The sequence below is a fragment of the Ziziphus jujuba genome, chromosome 2, assembly GCF_031755915.1.
Source record: "Ziziphus jujuba cultivar Dongzao chromosome 2, ASM3175591v1".
NCBI lineage: Eukaryota > Viridiplantae > Streptophyta > Magnoliopsida > Rosales > Rhamnaceae > Ziziphus > Ziziphus jujuba.
Window position 1 is genome coordinate 33,554,567 of NC_083380.1, and position 17,969 is coordinate 33,572,535.

Consider the following 17,969-nt stretch of genomic DNA (forward strand, 5'->3'; position numbering starts at 1 on the left):
GAAGAAGAAGCCATGGATTGTCATACTAAAAATGCTTTTGGTTTATTGAAAGCATACTTTTAAAATATATAATAAATATATGTCATGATAATTAAACTCTGAAGCGATGGTAAGAGTTAAGGTGATTGAGATGTGTGTGAACACTCTTTGCCATTTTAAGTTGCTGGTGAAGAATGAATTTATTTATAGAATTTCATTATATTTATATTTTTTTTTAACATCTTTTTTTTTTTAAATAGCAAAAATGAACATTCTTTTGTGAGCTGTGACCCACTTTCAACATATGGGAACGAGCTTGTAAGTCTTCTAGTTCGTCACGTCTCTGCGCCAACTTGCCGTCTCCTACAACCATGTCACAGAAACACATCTCTTACAAACATATCACTTCGTTTCTAGTCTGTTTACTACGCTGTGGAGGAAGCCATCTCCACCATCTTCTTCCGTCTCCCTTTCTAACAATTAAACTTCTTGCAGATTGTACTCCATAAAATCAAGATCAAGAAGTAGAAACCTTGCTAAAGCTCTAAGGAGATCTCCTTGCGGTACTAGAATTTCAATTCCACTCGATCTTTGAGGAATTTTTTTTATTATTACTTTTTATTTTTCTGCGTTGATTTGGTTCTTTTTGATCGATGCTGAAGGAATTTGTTAGTTTTAGGAATTTCAGAAGAGGAAAAATGGTGGCATTGAAACCGATCGTGGTGACCACATTGATGTTCTTCGGAAGTGTGTGTGCTGTGACTCATCCTGTTGGTGGACCGTCAGGCTGGAATCTCAATTCCGATATCGAAGGCTGGACTGCTGAAACAATTTTCGCAGTGGGGGACTTCCTTGGTACTCTTTCATTGACTGCTTTTTTGCACTCCATTCTTAACAATTCATCTTCCTCAAATTCTTTACAAATCGATCTTCCCTCTAGCCTTCTCGGTATTTTTTTTTTTTTTTTTTTTTGGTCCGAGTATTTTCAGCTAATTACGTCTTATTTATTGTCCTTTTGATTAATCTTTGAGCGTTGGAATTAGTTATTGATGTGTGCCTCTATTTGAGTAAATGATAAATGCCTGTTTTGGATAGTGAGAAACAGAGCAAAACAGAGTAGAGTGAGATTGAGAGGTAGAAAAGAGAAGTTGAGAAGTAGCGGGATGGAGAACTAACTTTCATTCATCATAACCTCCTTACAGCCATTCTGCTAATTTGGAATGACTGAATTGGCTTTTTGTTTTGTAAAATCGAATTCCCTTTCCTTCTCTCGGGCTTCACTTCAATTTCATTATAACCGTTTGAATGATCAAATTTTTGTTCCAGCTAGCATAACCAATTTACTTGGAAAGAAAGAATTAAATTGGCTATTAATTGCTCGAATCGGTTCATTGAAATTTACAATATACCAATAATAATAATAATAATATACAAGATTGTCTGTTGTACAATTTTGGCAGAGTTCCAGTACAAGCCGGTCCACAATGTATTGGAAGTGCACCTCTTGGATTACCGTAACTGTAACGCCGCTCACCCTATCAGTACACACGACAACGGATTGACGGTGATCAAACTGACTCAACCAGGACCCAGGTTCTTCATATGCGGCAAGCAATATCATTGTAGAAGGGGCCTGAAACTGCAGGTCGAAGTACTCCCTCAGCTCTCCAATGACAACAACAATGGCACTACCACTCCTACAGCTATGGGCCCCTCCTCTTCCCCCGCCACTCAGGGCCGGCTTAAGCCATAGGCCACTATGGCGTATGGCCTAGGCCCCTTTTTTTTACTATTTAACTCTTTTAAAAGCTATATTAAGGTCCTAAATACTTTTTTGGGCTAGTCTAAAAAAATGGTTGAGCCTCAAATCTGCTTCAGCAGAGCCGACTTAACCCAAAAAACTATTTAAGACCTTAATTTTTTTTAAAAAAATTAAATATTAGTTTTAAAAAATCTTTACGACTTTTTGTGTTGCAAGTTGTTAATTAAAGTTTTATATTTAAATTTTGATAATATATTTTTTAAATTGCTAAAATTATTGAATTATTTAATGTTTTGTAAGATATTATTGAGTATAAATAAGATTTTGTTCATTTTAGTTTTGGATTTTTTTTTCTACTGAAGCTATACTAACAAGCAAGTATTCTATAAGCTACCTATATATTGAAAAAAAATTAATTACAAAATTTAATATCTCAAATACTGTTTTTCATTCCAAATTTATTATTTTTTTAAAAATTTTTTATTCTGAAAATAAATCTAAACCACCATTATCAGATAACATGTCATATTTTAAAATTTTTTTAAAATTCAAACATTTTTCTTTTAGAAAATCATCATCAAGCAATTTTAATTTTTCTATATCATATAAAAAAATCCAAAATCATCTTTATATATCTTAAACTGTTCAAAACTATTTTGAAATGAAAAAATGACATATCAACTCTATAATTGAAATAATTAATTTTAAAAAATTCATCAGCTGCAAGTCTCACCTTATTAGTTTCATTCTCATCAAATTGTTTGTTTCGTCTAATTGCATGTCTTTTATGAAATTTTGATTCTACATTCATTTCATTTGCAATCTCTTTAGCAGAAATTATTTCACATGTAAATCCGTTTTCTCTATAGTCATTAAATATAGAAACAAGACCTTCATAAATCAATAGCAATGCCCATATCTTTATGTTGTAAAAAATTAACTAACTACAAACAATATATCATACTAATTAATCATATCTAATAAAAATTTAAAATTTTCAATATCATATATTGCTAAAGAAATTACTTCACTTTTTATTTTAGGATCATAACTAGATTTTGCAAGTTGATATAAAGCATCTTTTATTTGTAGAACTTGATATTTTATTGTTTTAACACTTTCAAAACAACTTTCCTAATGTGTGTGTAACATTGGCTTAAGAGTTAAATTAGAATCATGATCTTAAATTTTCATCTTTTTGTAAAAGAAGAAAATAATGAGAATATGTGTTGTGTCACACCAGAAAATGTTAATAGCACCAGCACAAGAATTAGCCATATCACAAAATACTAAATTAAGACTATGACAACTACATGATATATAAAAAGCTCTAAAATTTATATCTAACAATCTCTTCTGTATGCTATATTATTTACCTTTCATATTAGATCCATTATCATATCCTTGTCCTTTTATATCATTTATATCAAGTTCAAAATTTTTTATTGTACTAGTAAGCATACCAAAAAGATCTTTCCCTTGATGTATCATCTACTTTTAAAAATTCTATAAAATACTTTTCTATTTTGACTAGACTTGTTGAAATATCTACACATTTTAATATAAGAGACATTTGTTTTTGATGACTTATATCTGGGGTACAATCAAATATAATTGCAAAAGTATTTTACTTCATTTATTTTTTTAATTATAATACATTTTATTTCTAATACTAATATATTTATTAACTCATTTTGTATATTATGGCTAAGAGAATGATTATGAATTTCACCATTTTGAATATGTTTAAGGTGTTCTTGTATTATAGGATCAAATTCTAGAGTCATTTAAATTAAATCTAAAAAATTTCCATTGTTGTCTTGATATATCTTCTCATTTATACCACAAAATGCCAAATTATTTTTTGCAAGATTTTTTACTACCACAATAAATCTTATTAATCCGTTCCTCCAATGCCCTTTTTCCTTGTTTATCTTTTCTTGTAAATTTTTATCAATGGTTTTATTTTTAAGTAATCTCATTTCAACATCAAACCAAATATTCATATTATAATATGTTTACTGCTTGTTTCATGACTTTTAAGCTTGGCACTAAGGGTTTTCCAATCTCTACATCCTTCATTTGCTAATTGAATTGTAATTGATTTTTGACTAAATACTTTACAATAAAAGCAAAATACTTTATCTAATTCTTTTGAATATGCTAGCCATCTCCTATCATGTTTTTCTCTAGTGTTAATTTTCAAATTAATAAACTGTAGAAAAAATTTTAGAATTTTTGTCATTTGGAAAACATCAGGTGGTTTCTCAAATTGGACCTTTTTTAACTAATAAATCTATTAAATTTATATTTATGTTTTTCCCTTGTGTTGGATCATATATATTTTTAACAATAGTTTCATCAATATCATGAAATTTTTATCTTCCTAATCAATTAATTCATCTTCTTCTAAATTACTATTATCTTTTCAATAATATTAATATTTGGTGAATTAAATTTGTGATCAGAAAATTCTTGACAGATTTCTTTTTGTCCTAATAAAGTATCATCTTCTAGCAAAAATTCAATTACTTTTTAATTTAACTTTTCAATTGGTTTTTTTAAGTTTTGATTTTTAATATTAGTAACAAATATATCAAGTACACATTTTCGAGATTGAACAAAATATATTAAGGCCTTAAATATTTTTTTGGGTCTAGTGCCTAAAAACATGGTTGAGCCTCAAACTTGCTTCAGCAGAGCCATCTTAACCCAAAAAAATATTTAAGACCTTAATTTTTTTTTAAAAAAAATTAAATATTAGTTTAAAAAAATCTTTTTGACTTTCTGAGTTGCAAGGTTATTAATTAAATTTTTATATTTAAATTTTGATAATATATTTTTTCAATTGCTAAAATTATTGAATTATTTAATATTTTTTGAGATATTATTGAATATAAATAAGATTTTATTAATTTTAGTTTTGAAATTTTTTTTTTGTGCTGAAGCTATACTAACAGGCATTATCAATTATTCTATAAGCTATCTATATATTGGAAAAAAAAAATCAATTATAAAATTTAGTATCTCAAATACTGTTTTTAATTCCGAATTTACTATTTCTTTTTAAATTTTTAATTCTAAAAATAAATATAAACCACCAATAATAGTTAACATGTCACGTTTAAAAAAAAAAATTTAATTCAAACATTTTTCTTTTAGAAAATCATTATCAAGCAATTTTAATTTTTCTACATAATATAAAAAAACGGAAATCATCTTTATATATTTTAAACTGTTCAAAACTATTTTGAAGTGAAAAAATGGCATATCAACTATATAATCGAAATAATTCATTTTAAAAGATTCATCGGCTGCAAGTCTCACCCTATTAGTTTCATTCTCATTTCTTCTAATTGCATGTCTTTTATGAAATTTTGATTCTACATTCATTTCATTTGCAATTTCTTTACCATAAATCATTGCTGATGTAAATCCATTTTCTCTATAATCATTAAAAATGGAAACAAGACTTTTATAAATCAACAGCAATGCCCCTATTTTTATGTTGTAAAAATTTACTAACTGCAAACAATATATCATACTAAATAATCATATCTAATAAAAATTTAAAATTTTCAATATCATCTATTGCTCAAGAAATTACTTCACTTTTTATTTTAGGATCATCACTAGATTCTGCAAGCTGATATAAAGCATCTCTTATTTGTAGAACTTGATATTTTATTGCTTTAACACTTTCAAAACAACTTTCCCAATGTGTTTGTAATATTGGCTTAAGAATTAAATTAGAAACATGATCTTACAAAATTTTCATCTTTTTGTAGAAGAAGAAAATAATGAGTATATGTGTTGTGTCACACCAGAAAATGTTAATAACACCAGCACAAGAATTAGCCATATCACAAAGTACTAAATTAAGACTATGACAACTACATGGTATATAAAAAGCTACATTATTTACCTTTCATACTAGATCCATTATCATATCCTTGTCATCTTATATCATTTATACCAAGTTCAAATTTTTTAATTGTACTAGTAAGCATACCAAAAAGATTTTTCCCTTGATGTATCATCTACTTTTAAAAATTCTATAAAACACTTTTCTTATTTTGATTGGACTTGTTAAAATATCTACACATTTTAATATAAGAGACATTTGTTTCTGATGATTTTTATGTGGGGTACAATCAAATATAACTGCAAAAGTATTTAACTTCATTTATTTTTTTAATTATAATACTTTTTATTTCTAATCCTAATATATTTATTAACTCATTTTGTATATTTTGACCAAGATAATGATTATGAATTTCACCATTTTGAATATGTTTAAGATATTCTTGTATTAGAGGATCAAATTCTACAATCATTTAAATGAAATCTAAAAAAATTTCCATTGTTGTGTTGATATATCTTCTCATTTATACCACAAAATGCCATATTATTTTTTGCAAGATTTTTTACTACCACAATAAATCTTATTAATCCATTCCTCCAATGCCCTTTTTCCTTGTTGTTATCTTTTCTTGTAAATTTTGATCAAGGGTTTTATTTTTAAGTAATCTCATTTCAACATCAAACCAAATATTCATATTATAATATGCTTACTTCTTGTTTCATGATCTTGTAAATTTTGATCAAGGGTTTTATTTTTTAAGTAATCTCATTTCAACATCAAACCAAATATTCATATTATAATATGTTTACTGCTTGTTTCATGACTTTTATGCTTAGCATAAAATTTTTCCAATCTCCACATCCTTCATTTGCTAATTGAATTATAATTGATTTTTGACTAAATACTTTACAACAAAAGCAAAATATTTTATCTAATTCTTTTGAATATGCTAGCCATCTCCTATCATGTTTTTCTCTATTGCTAATTGGACATTTTTCAACTAATAAATCTATTAAATTTGTATTTATGTTCTTCCCTTGTGTTGGATCATATATATTTTTAACAATAGTTTCATCAATATCATTTAAATTTTTATCTTCCTAATCAATTAATTCATCTTCTTCTAAATTACTATTATCTTCTCCAATAATATTAATATTTGGTGAATTGAATTTGTGATCACCAGAAAGTTCTTGACAGATTTCTTTTTGTCCTAATAAAGTATCATCTTCTAGCGAAATTCAATTGCTTTTTCATTTAAATTTTCAATTGGTTTTTCTAAGTTTTGATTTTTTGTATTAGTAACAAATCTATCAAGTACACCTTTATAGGATTGAATAAATTCTTCTATTTTTCTTTTTTTCTTTTTTTTTTTTTTTGGCATTAGTTTTGCATATCCAAAATCATATTTTCTAGCAAATATTTATACTCAAATAATAGAAAATATAGGTCCCTAATACTTTATAGAAAATATAGGTTCCTAATATTTTATCAAAATACAAGTGCTTAAAATTAAAAAAATAATAAAACCTGGTCTATATCTAGTATTTTCAATTTGATGATACTTTAAAGTTTAACACTATTATATGCACAAATATGATAAAAGAATAAACAAATATTAACTTTTATTTAGATTAATTAGAATGAGTGTCTAGATGAATAATTGGTCCAAATTAAAAAAAAAAAAAAAAACCATGTAAGGATTAAAATCTAATAAATTTAGTTGAATAAAAGATATAAAGAAAAATAAAAACACAAACTAGAGAAACATGAGGTGTATATATATATATATGAATAATAAGAATAATTAGTAAATAACTACATCATGAATATATATAAAATAATATATACATATTAGGAGAATGAATGTAAATTTATTGAAACAAATAAAAACCAGTTTACCTTTTATTTTGGAGCGCCCTAGGTTAAAGTTGTAAAATATATAAGTTAAGTATCAAAGATTAAACAAATATAAAAGATAAGTGGATGAGAAAAGAAGAAAGAAAGTGAGCAACAGAAAAAATGCATAAACTGAAGCATAAACAAAAAGAGTATTTAACATCTGGTTCTCCTCAATTAGACTCGATTGGCACTCTTTTTTAAAAACAACAATAGTCAAAAATAATTATAGTAATAAATGATCAATTAAAAATAATTTAAAATTCTAAGTAAAATCAATTTTTTATGTTTCCAAAATAAATTAATAATTATATTTACAATGCGAATGGGCCATATACAGATCAGTATCAAAGATACTTTTTAAAAAATATATCGACTTTGATATGTACACTGCCTATACACTAAAGCAGATGCCTTTTTTAAAAAGTATCGATTTTGATTCTGATACGCATGTGAACCGTCCACACAATAACATCCTCCTATATATATTATATAATATATAGAAAAAATATTTTTTGGAACCCTAATAAAATGGGACCCTAGCCATAGACCTTACTGGCATATGGCTTAAGCCGGCCTGGTGGGTGGACAAGTAGCTGTATACCATTCACATGTCACCTCCTTTTTTTTTCCCGAACCGACTATTTTCTCTTCTTGCTCAATAATAATAAGAATAAGAATAATCGTCGTAATGATAAAAATAATAATAAACTATTTTCTCATCTTTAGGACTATTCATTATTCAGGTGCTTCTAAATTTATGCATTCTTTTAGAGGGACAATTATTTAAGTGCTTCAATTTTTTTACCTTTTTTTTCAAGGGCTTGTGCCACTCACTCATCTTCAAGGTTTATCCTTAATTTACTTATTATTATTCTTCAAAAAAAAAAAATGATTAGAAACTATTTTGGAATCACTTTTTAATTAAAAAGAGAAGGTGAAATTGTATTAAATTGAAGTGCCCTGCAAAAGGGTCTCGATTCTCACATGATCTGGTACGATAGTAATTTTTAAAAAGACATTTAAAAGTACCAGAACCAAATACTTCTATAAATTTAAAAGCAACAAAAACCAAATTTAGTTTGAATAATTATAGACAATTTTTTTTTCATAAAAAAAAGGTTACATAATCAATAAACTCAAAACTGTTAAAACCAATTTTTCCAACATGTACTATTAAATTAGTTAATAAATACTCAAAACAAAAGAATATTGTACGTCAATTATTTTTACTAGCTAGGTTTCAAATCTGAAACTTGTTATTTTCCTATTTAAAACTATTATCAACTAAAAGCATAAACAAATAGACAAAACAGGATGATTGGAAACAAATGGATAGCGATGAAAACAAACTGTCATGTGTATATTTATCAGCATTTGTTTGTCAAAGTGCTCCAATTAACTTATACATATTAACAGAATATGATAGCACTGAATTTGTAGTTACTGCTTAATGTTTTATTGAAGACACTAATTAAGTATTGACATGATTCGTTCATATAACTATGTCTTTAGTGCTTGGAATCTAGGTGTAATTGTATGTACAGCGGTATAGTATAAAGAGTTCATCTATGATGTGGACCGTCTCAATGTGGATCTATAGTATTGATGCCTAGAATCTAGGTGTAATCGTATATGCAGTAGTATAGTATAAAAAGTTCATCTATGATGCGAACCGTCTATATGTGGATCTACAGTATTGATGACAGTTTTTTTAAAAACCATCGTCAAAACTTATACAGAAACAGTTTTGACAACGATTTTTGACCGTCTGCACTGTAAAATTTTCTATAGTAGCTTAACCCCAAAAGAAAAAAACAAGTAAGCATAAATGTTTAGCAGAATGAAGCAGAGGATTAGCAGCTATTTCTTGCAAAATACTTTTCGAAAATGTTTTGGAATTGATCACCTTGGATTCCACTTGCTTTAAAACTACTATGTATTTAGTACGGCCACATGTCAAACCACGTAAATACATGGTTCCCTTTGCATTCCAGTCAACCTTGATAATTACAAAGAAAAAATCCGAAGGAAATATCCAAAATTCCTATAAAAGAGCAGAAAATTACCTTTGCATCCATCCCAAAATCTACACCAGCACCATGAAACCCCAGTCTGCACTGTTACAGGAATAAAATTATTCGTAGAAGTCGCATGCATGAATAAAATCCAACTGAGATAGCAAACAATATCACAAATGCATTAAATAACTAAAAGCCAAGTTTAAAACTGACTCAGCAGCAAAATCAAGATGCTTCAACCACAGCCAAATTTTTTGAGGCAAAATATCAACCTGAGAGCTTATTTACACCTCATTCAATTAAATAAACAAGAAAAAATGAAATATATGAATTTAACCTAACCAATATGCACAATTACAAAAATCCAAATCTAGGGAAAAAAAAAAAAAAAAAAAAAAAAAAAAAAAAAAAAAACCATATTCAAGAATACCGGAACTACACCTCCACTAAAATCTTGTTCTTAAATCCACATAAATATTTGAAAATAGAAACACAAACTAAAAGCTACTCAACTTGGGCAGTGATAATGCTCCTCCTACAGCGAAATCTGAGACATAAGATGAACCTCTCGAGAGCCATTATCAAAATCAACGAGCAAGGGGACAAATAGCATACAGCAAAAAACTTTAAACATCCTATAAATTCCTGCTGAAAAAAAAAATATATATATATATGTCAATAAAATACACTCTCTTTTCATCAATATGTAATTTGCATGTGGTTTTTATTACCTGAATGAATTAAAAAAGTCCACCTATGGAAACTTGAAGGTGTGAAATTGAATATGTTATGCACGAGATGCTGCAATAGATGATTATCACTGGTTAATGGTTATGTAGCAGTGAAAAGCAGGGAGCACAAGTAGCAAAAGCAGTTTGAAACAACTAAAGTATCTGGCAGCAGGTAATAGTTACCTAAACATTGAAATGGCCAAGAAGAACTAGAACTGAATTTCGAAACCAAAAAGCTTTCCATTATTGAATCAGCTATTGAGAAAGACAAAACTTATTCTTCCAACACTGTAACTGCAGCTGAGAAAACTTTGAAATATACCTTATCACAAGATTATTAACATAGTAATAACTGGAGTTCCCTTCTCTCTCTCTCTCTCTTTTTTTTTTTTTTTTTTAATTTGTTTAAAAGCTCCCCTCCCCTTTGGTTTGCTTTATTTAGGATTGAAAATATATAAGAAAGCGAAATAGACTGCATTATTTGGGTATAGAATATGACATCCTATAATTCACCCCCCAAAATTTAAAAAAAAAAAAAGAAAAAAAAAAAAGAATATGAAATCTTATAATGCATAACAAGCTTTACTAATGAAAGAACTAGTTAGCATACCTACTATTAACTAGGAAAAGAGAAGAGAATCTTACTAGGGTGTGGGTTCCTTTTTTTCTTCTTTTCTTTTTTTTTTTATCTCTCTCCTTTTTAATCACAAAATGTGAGCCATACATGACGTGTCTAACAATAACATGAATCTGAAAAATACATTAAACTGTAAAAATGTAAATTGAGGACGTTTCTTACCAAAGAAAACATTGTATGACAAGCAGGGATGCATCTGCATGAGTATGTTTGTATGAAATCAAATTGAAATCAAATTCAACGGGAGTAGAGGGCATTTGTAATTAGATAGACAAATACAAAATAGAAATATGAATTATACCATCTTCTGACAAAGCACTGCAGGTAGGCCATCCTCTGGGAATGAATTTCGCACTACATTATACGAGAATGCAGAAGTGAGCACAAATGTGCAAAAAGCTAGCTTTCTGAATCTAGATATAGTATGTGAGATTTGAAGGCACTCTTCAGTCATGGAAATAACTCCAGTTTTCTCTTGTGGTGACAATGCGACCCACCTCCTGTATCAATTTGGAGAATATAATAAGTCTTAAAAATCAAAGTCTGAAACCAGCAATGCTTTACAGGTAGACCAATCACTAGCATACTTTTAACGATGCTATGCAGCATTATTTGTGCTGCAGCACATACAAATTAATGTGGCATACAAACATTAATTTGCTGGGACTACCAGACTCGCCAGGACCCAACAAATGAAAGTATGCCATATCGACTTGTGTTGCAGCACAACTAGTGAAGAAGAGCAGTTTTCTATATTTTTAAGATTGAAAATCATTACTGTAGAGTTTTTTTTTTTTTTTTTTTCCTACTGAAGTATTTTTAACAAATTATGATAATCTGCACAACTGAAAATAAAAATTGTCTAAAAGAAGAAGTACCCTAAAAATATTGAAGAAGAGGGGCAAGTACTTGCAATGTGCATCATATGTTTTTGCAATCTTCCCCTGTCTCTTTCTAGCATCTTCTTTTAGAAAACCACATCCAAAGATTTCCAACTGAGAGAGTGACTCCGGCAGCCCTTCTTCTAGCAAGTTCTGGAGATGATGGCATAATTCAATCTTCAATTCTTGAAGAGAAGTATGGTGTTGAAAGGCCTTGCCATTGAGTGATTTGAGGTTTAGAAAATGCCTTAGCATAAGAGACTGCAGAGTGGTTGGAAGTTGCCATTCCTCTGGAAACGAATCCACCACTTCATCTATGTCGCTGATTTGTAAGGATGTAAGAGAGGTGACTCTCCGCAGATTCCACCACAAACTCTTTCCGAATAGCTTTTCACAGTCGGAAATTTCAAGTGATTTTAACCTTGAAGGCCATCCATCCTCAGAAAGTGAAACAAGTTCTTTGCATCCCATAATTTTAAGAGTATCTACATTGGCAGGCAATGTTCTTATTGGAAATGACACCAACTCTTTACAATGACCTATTTTCAAGAAACTCAGCAATGGAAGTCCATCAGTTGAGAGTGAAGCCACCACTTGTTTTTGGCATCCCGAGATTAAAAGTGACTGCAAGCATGGAAGATAAGTGGGGAAGCACGTCCCTTCCAGATCCTGCAATTGTCTAGTGTAAGCTGCTTCAGATCCCAGAAAACTCCACTTTTCATGAATGACCACTCCTTCCACCACGACATGTGTGAAAAGGTTAAACTTTCCAAGGACTTGAATGGTTTACTTGAGGAAAGAGAATCAGTAGCGGAATAAAATTCCTCACCTACTCTCTCCACCCTATCAAATCCCTGAATATGAAGCTTTTTCAGGAAAGGTAGCTGTCCAAGTGGTGGCAAACAGTAACAACTCTTACAATAACCAAGATCCACTTCTACTAAACAAGAAAATGAACCATGTCCTCCCCAGTTTGTAAATATTTTAGCTTCATATAGCTGAATATGTAGTTTCTGCTGTACCCAAAGTCTATCCAATAGTTCCTCTTGTATATTCCTTATATCATCGGTTTCACCCCTCCAAGCAACACACTGATCATCCTTCAGATTGCAACTAAAGAGTTGAACAGCTATACGATGATCCAATTCTCGTCCCTCATATATTCTATCAGCTCTATGAGTTGTTAGCAAGTGCTTATTTCTAGTAGTAATAAGGATTCTACTTCCCAAGCCAAACCACTCATGCCATCCGGCTAATGTCGCCAGCTGATCAACATCATCAAGAACTACAAGTGCTCTTTTGGAACAACGCCTTTGCCTTGTGATATGGATACCTCTATGAGTATTGCCAACTTCAAATTTTAATCCCCAGCATGTCAAACGGAAGCGTTTCAGGTAGTTCAACAAAACCAAGATTCTGCATCGATGCTTCTCTTACGTTTTTGCGGGGAAGCTGGAAACTTCAAATTCATCAGCAAATTTATTGAATAAAACTTTGGCAATTGTGGTCTTACCTACACCACCTACTCCATAGAACCGTGTGAATTTCACATCATTCTTTCCAGTTCCAACATCTATTAAGGGTTCCAATTCCAGCAAGCGATCTTCAATTCCAACTGGATGGTCGGCAACATATAGATGCGCTGTACGACTGACTTTTTCTGAATGCAGCTTCAACAATAGTTTGGATTATCGGTTGAGATTCATCTCTGCTCATTAACAAAAACATCACTAAGAGAGTAGACTTGATCGATACATGGATATTTAAATTTTGTAATTAAAAGCACTAGTCACAAAATAATTTCAACCATATGTTCTAATCTAAAATTCATGTGGCAAAAAGTTTTTAAAGCAGTGAAGTGTTTGAGAACATAAATATAAGCAAATTTACATACCCATCAACTGAATGCCATCCCGATAAACTGGAAGCTTGGGTCAAAGCATCCTTCCATTTAACAAGCTTTTCCTTGTCCCTATCTGAACTTCATTCATATTTAGCCAATGCTTCTCCAAAATTGCCTGTCTGGTTTCTCACTTCAGAAGGCTCCACTCTCAAGAAGACTGACCAAACCAGTCGCCCAAGTGATTTCCGACACTCAAGGATCTCAACCAGTTCATCCAAACACCGTGATGAAGATGTATAGTTTTCGGAGAAGATAATAATGGATATCTTTGATTCTCTAATTACCTTAATGAGTGAGGGGTTATATTTCCTCTCGCTCAGTGAACCACAAATCGGCATCAAAAAACTGAATTCCTTTGAGATATAAGGCTTCGGAAAGGTGCCTTGTGAAATTTTTTGGGTTGTTTGGGGTATCAAGTAACTGAAACTCAAGAAAATATCAAATTGAGTTCGAGGGACACCGTAACGAGGGATAGAAGCAAACGATTCAGCCATGAAAAATGCAATATATTTCAGTTTCCCCTCTGCTTTTTCAGCGAAATGAAATTTCAAAAGGTAATATTTTAGAGGCAGCTTCCGTGAAGGTTAATAAATGGCATTTGGAAGATGCCATTTTTCCTTTCATGCCGTGGGCGACCGACAGATGAGACTAGCACGTGAATGGATGGGACCCACCAATTAATTTTTCAATACAGAATGTTGAAAAAACAAAAAAGTAAGGAAAAGGAAATAGCACCTAATTCTGTTTTTTTTGCTAGAAGAAATAGCACCTAATTCATTTCTTATTGGAGCGCCTGTTGAATATAATGATAGATAAACTCTTCTCATAGGTCGGGCAACCTGTTCTGCACGTTCATGTTTTTGGGATTGTTACAATTGAGTCCCTACACTTTCAATTTAAATAATGTTGATTTTGTGGAACTTGTCATAAGAAAGAAGTTGCTTTTATGCTGTATTAGGTCTTTGTTCGTTCGGTGTAAAATACGGCATGGATAATTCAATATGTGGGATCCACGCTGGATAAATTTTCCAAGGAAAATTGTTGTGATTGAGCAGTGTTGTCTTTTTCAAAAAAAAAAAACTGCTCCCTCTCTACTGTCAGCCACACCTTGAATTGGGTAGTGAAAGGCATCTATTTGTTTTTAATTTTTTTTAAGAATTTGTTTTTAAAATTGCTTATAAAAGTCCATAAATATTATTAATTCTAAATTTTCAACTCATTTTGAAATAATTGTTTTATACACTGTGCTGATTAAATTTAAACCTTTAAAATAAATTATGTTGACTAAATGTTATAATTTTGTTTAGAATTCAAGTTTGAATAAATTTGAAATAACTATAACGTTATCCAATGGTAATAATAAAATCTTTACATTTGAATATTTCAATTATTATAATTAATTTTTAAAAAATAATGTATAGTTTTTTTTTTAAATGTACTATTAGAACCTGCAAATGAAAGTTAAAAAGAGCTTCATTCAATTAAAGATTATGATTAATGAACATCAGTTTTGAAATCATGTGGGTATTCATTCAATAACCCAAAATTATGAAAATTTGTTTTGCATAATCATTCATCAAGAAATAAAAACTAAAATTCATGCATAATCACTTTGCATATGCAAGCAATATATTCTCCTCAATATTTTTGAGTTTTTGAGAAGATGCCAAATGCAAACGTGAGTAGCAAGTCCTCTTTTCCTTATTCTTTGGACCATAAATTAATTTGAATATTTATTAATTTAGTATTTGATTATTCAAATATTATTTTAATTATTGATAAAAAAAATGGCAAATATTGAAAAAGAATGTGATGCCCCACATAATTTATAAATGAAAAGTTTTGAATATTTACAAGAATAAATGAATTTATTAAAACAACACAAGGTGAAAAAGTTTCACATCAAAAATACAACAAGTATATTGAAAAGCTCTCCACCTATATATTGAAACATCTTCAACGTTTAAGGGAGACACATACAACTACATATAACTACAAGATCCAAGACTATTTAGTTTATTATTGTTAAAATATACTTTAATTAATCAATTATCCTTAGATATTCTCAGTTAAAATTTAATTTTTAAAATCCTTTAATTATTAATGTAATTAAACCTTATAGATTATTTTGTTATTTAATAATCAATACAATTATTTGAGTAGTTTGATTCAATTGATGCATTTTTTTTTTCTTTGAATTGTTATAGGTTTGAAGATAATAGATTGTTAAAATTTTCCGAACATATTCCAACATATCTTTTTGGCACACGGAATGAGACAGTAAGATTTCAATTGAGGACAATAGTACAGACTCGATCAATGTTTCAGAAATCTGACACCTGCAATAGTAATAAGGAGGAAGGAGCTAGCTAGACTCAAGATCCGACAGAGTGTCTATCTAAGAGTCAATTCGTAAGCTATCCCGGGACCTGAATGACGATTAAAGGAAAATGGAAGCATTTCAGGAGACCCAGCAACAAATGATAGAATGCATTATGGATTTGTTGCGCCAACAACTACAGGTTCTGGTAAGAAGAATAGGTGCAAGATTTTCAGTCGTACTTGAAGGCAACACATCGAGAACAAATGCACCAACCGTTTCGGCTAGAATGAACTAAAATGAAGGAAGGATGGTAGTGCTAGAATGGCAATTCCATCCTTATATTCCCATACGGACTCAGAACCCAGTTCATATCAGAGGACCAACTGAGAATCAAGGTCAGAACATCTGAAATGGTTGAGAAGAGCAGACTGTATAAGCCCCTTATGTTACACCTTATGCAATATGGACTTTTCAAGCCGCACACTATGGCATGCAAGCCTCTCCAGGTATAAATAATGGTCATGGAGGAAGGGCAGATATTTAATCTCATGTTTTCTCACCCGTCCAGAATCAAGGTCATGGTGGAGAGCATGTTAAACAACATAGTTAAAACTTTCCATATAGCTAGTATGAAGATCATTACTATCGTACTGACTACAATGGTTCAACATGGAAACACGGACATAATGTCTAAAACTAGATGAACAATAATCATGGCATCGATAGGGAGGTTGTTAACATCATCATCCAAGAAATGATCAACTTTACATTTAGAAAAGTTGATCGACCATCTTACAAAAGACCTTACCCCAAGGCTATTAATAGGATAAAATTTCCAGAGGATTCAGGATTCCTGAATTTACCTTATTTTCAAATGAAGAGAATCAATCAACTATAGAGTATATAGGCTGCTTCACTATCCAGTGTGGATAAGCTATGGTTGGTGACTTTTTAAAGCTCTGTTTGTTTGCTAATTCTTTGACAGGTTCTGCTTTCTCCTAGTACATCAACCTGAAACCAAATTTGATTTATACTTGATAGGAATTGGAGTAGAAATCCCATAAGCAATTTTATAGGATTAGGTTGGAGATCTCCATGGCCAATAGGTTCTGCTTTCTCCTAGTACATCAACCTGAAACCAAATTTGATTTATACTTGATAGGAATTGGAGTAGAAATCCCATAAGCAATTTTATAGGATTAGGTTGGAGATCTCCATGGCCAACTTGTCACATTTGCATTAGATGGAAGGAGAATTATTGGAGAACTTCATTGCCCAGTTTTAAAGAGCAAGGATCAAATGTCATCTTAACATACTAAAAAAGATACTTGTCAAGCTAGCTCAAGGTGGACTGAGTTATAAACTTCAGAAGAAATTTAAAGGGACAAAGTTCCATGATTTGTTCAAGTTAGTCTCTTGGGCCACTAGGTATGAAAACATTCTAAAAGAGAAGTATCAGCTAAAAAGCTTGTCTCGAGGTTCATGCTACAGAAACCCTAGTATTGATATTTATTCAGTCGAGGCTGAGGACCAAGGAATTAAGAATACTGCCACCGAAATCAACACAGTTGAAGTAGTGGTTACTAGACTATACGTATGCAAAGCTTTAACTAAACCAACAAAGAACCAAAAGATACCTGAATTGGTCATGTATATATAAAAGAATCAGCTTGAGTCGAAGAAGGTTTTCAGTTTTGACATATCTAAGGCTGCCCAAATTTTTGACCATCTACTGGCCAATAAGGTAACTAAATTATCTGATGGCCATATTTTTCCAACAACTGAAGAGATGAAAAAGAAACCATACTACAAAGGGCATGAACTTTGGACACATCAAACTATTCACTAGATGGTGTTGGAACATAATTCAAGTATCAGTTAATAAGGGCACTTTGAATTTCCCAAAAAAGGAAGAATATAATAGAGTTTGACAACAATTCTTTTCCATTGACTAAAGTGGACATGGTT

The 17,969-nt window shown here is 30.5% G+C and overlaps 2 long non-coding RNA genes across 10 annotated transcripts; one reads left to right on the top strand and one right to left on the bottom strand.

Annotated features, from left to right (window-relative positions):
• The first annotated feature begins 271 nt into the window (after positions 1–271).
• LOC107419716 (uncharacterized) lies at positions 272–2,077 on the top strand. Of its 3 annotated transcripts, none has more exons than XR_007240623.2 (3): positions 272–542; positions 642–834; positions 1,440–2,077. It is a non-coding gene; the product is annotated as an uncharacterized LOC107419716 (long non-coding RNA). The 3 variants fall into 3 exon arrangements; XR_009635900.1 differs by having other exon boundaries at positions 273–542; positions 653–834; XR_007240622.2 differs by having other exon boundaries at positions 279–542; positions 659–834.
• LOC107419707 (uncharacterized) lies at positions 1,319–14,458 on the bottom strand. 7 transcript variants are annotated; one of them, XR_009635898.1, is made up of 7 exons: positions 13,670–14,458; positions 11,773–13,483; positions 11,196–11,394; positions 10,441–11,090; positions 10,258–10,327; positions 9,575–10,171; positions 1,319–1,618 (listed from the first exon to the last, which is right to left on the bottom strand). It is a non-coding gene; the product is annotated as an uncharacterized LOC107419707 (long non-coding RNA). The 7 variants fall into 7 exon arrangements; XR_009635896.1 differs by having other exon boundaries at positions 1,319–9,620; positions 10,040–10,171; positions 13,670–14,449; XR_009635895.1 differs by having other exon boundaries at positions 1,319–9,625; positions 10,040–10,171; positions 13,670–14,449.
• Positions 14,459–17,969: the final 3,511 nt, after the last annotated feature.